The following is a 6,507-nucleotide window of genomic DNA, read 5'->3' on the forward strand; positions in this document are numbered from 1 at the left end:
GGAACTAAACCAGGCTTTTGTACTAGGCTTTAGAAGAGTTTATGGCACAATTTGGCACCATTTTATGGAGTTCACGACCCTAGAACTTTTTGGGTCGTGAACACCTTACTCTTGGTGTTCTAAGTGTGTTTGCTAGTCCTAAACTCATTTAGGTACATGTCCAATCTAGTCTCTTGGCTTAAGGGGGGGTTTTAGGGTATTTTGCCGCTTAAAAATGGAGTTCACGGCCCAAGAACTTCCTTGGCCGTGAACTCACTTTCACCCTTGATTCTTAGTTGTTTTGGTGGTCTAAACATGTAATGGTAGTCCCTATGTTGAGTTCCAAGGCTTTGAGGGACATTGGGCACACTTTTGGCCCTTAAAATGGAGTTTACTCTCCAAGTGTTTTTGGGCGGTAAACTCCCAAATCTTGGGGTTTTGATTCGATTTTGATGTTATAAAACATAATCTAAGCTATATAATACAACTAGATAGAATTACTCACGATTTGGGATAAAAACCCGAAGATCCGTGAGATAGAATTTGGCTTTTCTCTAGTTGTAAATGTAACTATTGACCAAATATGGTTCAGATTTCTATATATAGTCCTGGGATTTTTGGCAGAAAATATTTTATTCCCATAATGAACTCTAATATCATAGAGTATTGGAATAACAGTGTTGCACAAAACCCTAGTGCATCCACTCTCCTGATATCTCCTTAAGTATAAATCCTGAAAAACTGCTAAAGTTATACCTGAAGTCTGGAATTTCACTGTAATTGTTCTACTTCTATTGGCTTCAAATGGTTTGTTCAGAATGGAAATTTCGGGTTGTCACAATATCTAAGTTCCAAAAGTGGTTTGGAAGGGTTTTGAGGCTCAAAAACCCCATCTATGTGTGTTTGCTGCCCGAGGGTGTTCCTGGGCCATAAACACATGTTATTGGCCCTATTTCATGATTTTGCCACGAATTTGAAAGCTAAACATGTTAATCTATGAGCTAGGATGGATAACTTACCGATTTGGAGCTTGAATTGGGTGTTTTTTGGATCAAACTTGAGTTTCTAGAGAGAGAGTAGAGAGAGAGAGAGTGTGGAAAAGCTTCAAATGAAGCCCACTCAACTTTATATATGATTCGGATTTGGGACCCGGTGGAATTTTACCCGATACTGACGTTAAACGGGGCTTTTGGTCGTACCCGATTAAGTCGTCGTAACCCGACGTGGTCGAAACTATAAATTTTCCAAATAAATATTTGGTATGTTTTCACGCATTTCTAATGTGTTCCGACACTTATGATGTCAAAATAAGAAATCTCAATTTTATTAATTTAAAACAAAATTAACGGAAAAATTGGAACATAACGGCTTTACTGACAGAAACAGGTTACAATGATAGAAAGTTTTCGGATTGTCACAAATTTTCAGTCACGTTTTAAGTTTTTTTTAAACTTTTTATTTAAAATGAAATATTTATGTTTTATAAAAATAAAATCTATTTAAATTTGAAAAGTAAAATAAGAATGCATATATGGTTTTATCACTCTCCAAATAATGCCAAAGAAAATATGTTATTGTTGCGGCATCGAGAAATTAAAATGATACTTTGTTAAGTTGAGGTAGGAGTTAAAGATGCTACCACTCATTCTAGTTTAAGTGGATTTCTTTTTGTTTAATTTAAAAAAGAAAAAAAATATATTTCAACTTTTGGTTGTGTCCTACAAGTACATTGCGTGGCATTTCATAATTATTAATTTTTTAAAGATAAAACTGCATAAATTGTTGTTAGCTGAAAATTGTTATTAGCACTAGAGGTTCAAACTTTTCTTTTTGTTGCGAGTTTGATTGAATTTGCTATGAACTTTTTCTTAATGACGATTTTGTCCTTATTTTTTTATTCTTTGCAGTTTTTTTTATTATTTAATTGTTTTTTTATTAAAGGAAAAAATTAAAAAAAAAAATTTGTATTTTCGATTTTATTTTTATAATTTTTTATAACAGAAATAAAAATAAAAATAAAAATGCAATCTCTCTAAAAAAAAAAACCATCAATATTTTGAAAGAAGAAAATACGACTAAAGACTTTCTCCAGTGATTTTTATTTGTCTGAGCAACATCACATCTATCTTCACTTTTCTTGAGATGTACAACAAAGAAAAAACTATCAAATTTGTAAAATCAGGCGCATATATAAATCTTCTCATATACAAAACCGTTACCAAATTTACATGAAGATGAATAAATGGTCTAAAAAGAAGGAGAATGAAAGGATCGATTCCAGATATGGGAAGAAGGATAAAGACAGTCTAAGCGACCGGTCATAGCAAACGCTGATCATCGCTATCACAGGAAAACCTCGAGAAAGATTGAATCTGCAACTCCATAAAGACAATGATTAACGAAAAAGAAGCTCGGATATGCAATTACATCTTGACAAACATGACGACGATCCTAATGACCGTCGTCACCACCTCTGTAAACCCTAACTTAGTCTCCTTCCTTCTCCAACGGCTATGCTGCCTTTCTCAGATCTACGCCATATTTGTTAACTTGCAGATCATTACCATGTTATTCGAGTTCCTTAGTATACATATTAAAACCCTTGATGCTCATCAGATCTTAAAGATGAAAACCCTAGTTTCAGATGTGAAAGGTGGTGGCATTAGGTTTCATACAAGTGGCGTTCAAAACAGAACAGAGATGTTGGTGTAGCAATCAAATTAGACTATGAGGTAACGTGGACATGGTGGATGCAAGGAGAAACATGAAGTCTGGACAAGATCACTAGAGGTTGGAGTTTGACATACTAAATCACCGCCTTCTTCTGGTGGTTCCAACTGGGTGTGCTTTGAATAAGATGCTTCATAATCATCCTTTCGATCATCAAGTTTTGTGATGGACTTTAGCTTGTACCTATGTAATTTTTTGGTTTCTTTATCTTATTCGATGTTTTTTCCGCCATTTTTTGATGAATTTTTGGGGAAGAAACAACTAAAGAGTTATATTGAAAGAGAACTAATGAAGAAAGAAATGTGCATTAATGAGAGAGAAAGAGAGAAAATTAACAAAAAAAGAGAAAATCAGAAAAACAATTAACAAAAATCAGAAAATTAGAAAAACAATTAACAAAAAAGAGAAAATCATACTAACATGGGAAATCCATCATTTTGAAAAAAATCAGAATAGATTAGACCAAGCAAGCAGCAAAATGAAAACTTTGGACCTTTAGTGCTAATCCAAACTGTTTTGGATCACAGTGACAATTTTGAGCAAACCACAGGGATCATTTATGCAATTTAGTCTTTTGTAAAAGACTATTACTTAAAAGCTATTACATATTTAAAAACTGTTGCAAGTGTGTTGTACCATACACCATTAGATCCTCATATTCAAACTACTTTCCAGGTTACTTTCAGTTATATATATTCAATATAACTTTGTTTTAAGTTTTTTGAATAATATATTTATATTCTAATAATATTATGAAATATATTATAAGCAATTCGAGTATAATTTATATAATTTCAAAATTATTTGGTAAATTTCATATAGACACCTTTTGTGTTACATTGTCTATAATAAAATATTAATAAATTATAAAGTTAATCGGTAAAATTATCAAATATATTGAAATTAACCGTCATTTTGGAAAATGTAACAAAATAAATATGGTGTTCACTAAATGAACAATTTTATTTAATGTTATAGCAATTATTATATTTAATTATTTCATATAAACATCTTTAAAATTGTTTCATGATAATGATCTTTATATTCGATTTGCGTATAATTAAACCTAAATAAAATTTTGATTTATAATTGTTTTTAACTATTGTATTATTAATTTCAGTTTTGTTGAACAACATTCGCACATAAAAATATTAACAAACTTTTTGTTGCACTCAACCAACGTTTGGTATTCGATTTACTTTAGAGGGATGTAGATGTAGTCTACATCTTAATTTAAAAAAAAAATAGCTAGGTGTTTTTCTATGGGCCCAAAATGAATTAAGTGTTCGATATGTCAAATTTATAATTTTAATGAACAATTGGCTCTTTATTATGAGCTTTTGGTATAACTTTCTTTCTCAGTTGGAAAGCGGAATTGTTTGACTAGACAATACACGTTGGCTTTTAATCATTGTCCAAAGGTATCCACTATATAAAAACTATTCATGAAAATTTAGTTCTTGCGAGATCGCATGATATCGTATATAGTTCTTGCGAGACCGCATGATATCATATGGAAGCGGAAACTCAGAGCTCTACTATAATAGTAATTCAAAAGCAATCAAATTAAGCATTAGATTACGAACCCATAACGGTTTTCAAAACATAAGTGCCCTTCCAAAAATTGATGAGTCCGTATTGGTCATAATGCATAATAGATAATTGCGTTTTCGTCAACATATCGAAAGATACACCTGTTATTCTTTTGACCGACATATAGTTTCTGAGTGTGTAAATGTACTTTAATAGATGTACGACATAGACTAGATCTTACTCTCCAATTTCGTAACTGTTTATATTTGTAGACAATATCACGAAAAAGGTAACGCACCACTTGTTTTCAAGGGGACAAATCTTGTAACTTTCTCATTTTGGTGCGGTAGATTGATACACGTTCCTTAACCTTAAAACAGGTTGCAAAACAAAGGAGAACTTGGGTGCATATAGACTAATAGTTACGGGATAGATGCAACAAATGCCCAGATTATGACATGCTGAAAATTTTAGATTCAGAAAATGGTAGGTTTTTTTGTTCACTAGTATATTTGGTTGGATCATATTAAATAGACAAAATTAAGTGTTTTGTGATTGTGGGTGGCCAAAATAGACTGATTCAGTATTGTAGCTCCTACGCTTTTGTTTGTCGTGGTTTGATTTTATTGTCCCTGGTCCTTTTGATATCAAGACTTGTTTTTATATCATTTTCTTTAAAAGAGGAAAAAATAAATTAATCCTAATGCAACCCCACCCTCCTCCTCCCCCTCATATTCTTCTTCTTCTTCTTCTCATTACTTCAAATCAACACTCCACAGTCGCCAACGACACATGTTTTCCTGGTGACCATTTTTCCCGGTGGGAAGTTAAAGCCAACTACAAAATTTGGATTAGATGTACATTGGAAAAACATGAGCTAACAAAAACCCAGTCGTCGAATACCAATACTAACTTAGTTTCGGCACCACCCTTACCTCTAACAACTGCCATGCAACTTAAATCAGATGAAATGAGTCCAAAATGATATGAAAAAAAAGTAGTTACATTAAAAACAAAAGTCATATTGTCTACAAAAACATATAAATCATGCTCTAGAAAAGAAAACTAGATATCATACCTATGTACGTACCGTTTCACACCATTTCATCCATGGAACGTAAATCACCTAAAACAATACCCATAAATTAAGTGAAAGAAAACTAAAATCAAACTAATTAAAAATTGAAACCACAGACACAATCCAAGTTACCCAACAACGAAGTTGTAAGTACTAAGAATGATGAGCCACCGACATTAGTTCACAACTTATGGTCACCAGCAAGTGATCTTATTGATCCTCAAAACCCAAGACCAATCGTAACATGTCGTCGCTTTGGTTGGGTACTATATCGAAATTTAGTGTGTAGATATTCTTACCTCTACATCTTTGCTTAGCTATTTAGGCTTTCTACGAAGCAACTAATTTTCGGGTCTAGAAGGTTTAGGCGTTTTGGTGAAAATATATTTTTTTAAAATTAAAAAAAACTAAATAAATAAATTAATCGAAAATGGTATTAAATGATAAGAAAATATTATTACTATTGGATATTTAAGATATGATAAAATTTTGGTGTTGACGGAATATTTTTAGCAGTGATCGAGTGGTCAAAAGTGACAAATTGTTATAGTTGAGATCTAGAATGACTTATTATGAAGTATTCTAAGTTTCTATTTAGTTTTGGAGTCATTTTGAATGGATTTTTGTGATGATGGACAATAGTTACCATTTCTCAAAGCATATGAACATTTAAGCCTTTCCCTTTTTCCCCACTCGTTTGAACTAGTTTAGCCCCTTCTCCTTATCAATGGCGATTTTTGTTTCTCTAAAAACCCTAAATATTGATGTTTGATGCTCATCATCGAAGACTTAACAACCCATCATCAAATTCTAGTAATTGCTGGTATAACTCTTTCCATTTTTGCTCTTCGTTTCAAGTTATGGCTCATATATAGATTTACAAATCCGATTTACAAGGAGAAAATCTATTATTATTATTATTATTATTGTTTTTTTTTTCAATATTTATCTTCCTATATGATTTCTCATGCATTGATTCCTTGTATTTCCTTCTTAAATCCGAATTTCACCATGAATCTATGGATTTAAGTTGCTTGCCTACATATTTGAATACTATACACATGAACCTAAGAACAAAACATCATTCCTATGGATGTTTTGGGTTTGGAGGAACGTGGAGTGTGAATAATAAGTGAAGTATTGTTAGGTATTCATATTATAACCAAGTTATGGTTCATAATATGATG

This window comes from Lactuca saligna, chromosome 5, assembly GCF_052625555.1.
Source record: "Lactuca saligna cultivar CGN05327 chromosome 5, ASM5262555v1, whole genome shotgun sequence".
In the NCBI taxonomy this organism is placed as follows: domain Eukaryota; kingdom Viridiplantae; phylum Streptophyta; class Magnoliopsida; order Asterales; family Asteraceae; genus Lactuca; species Lactuca saligna.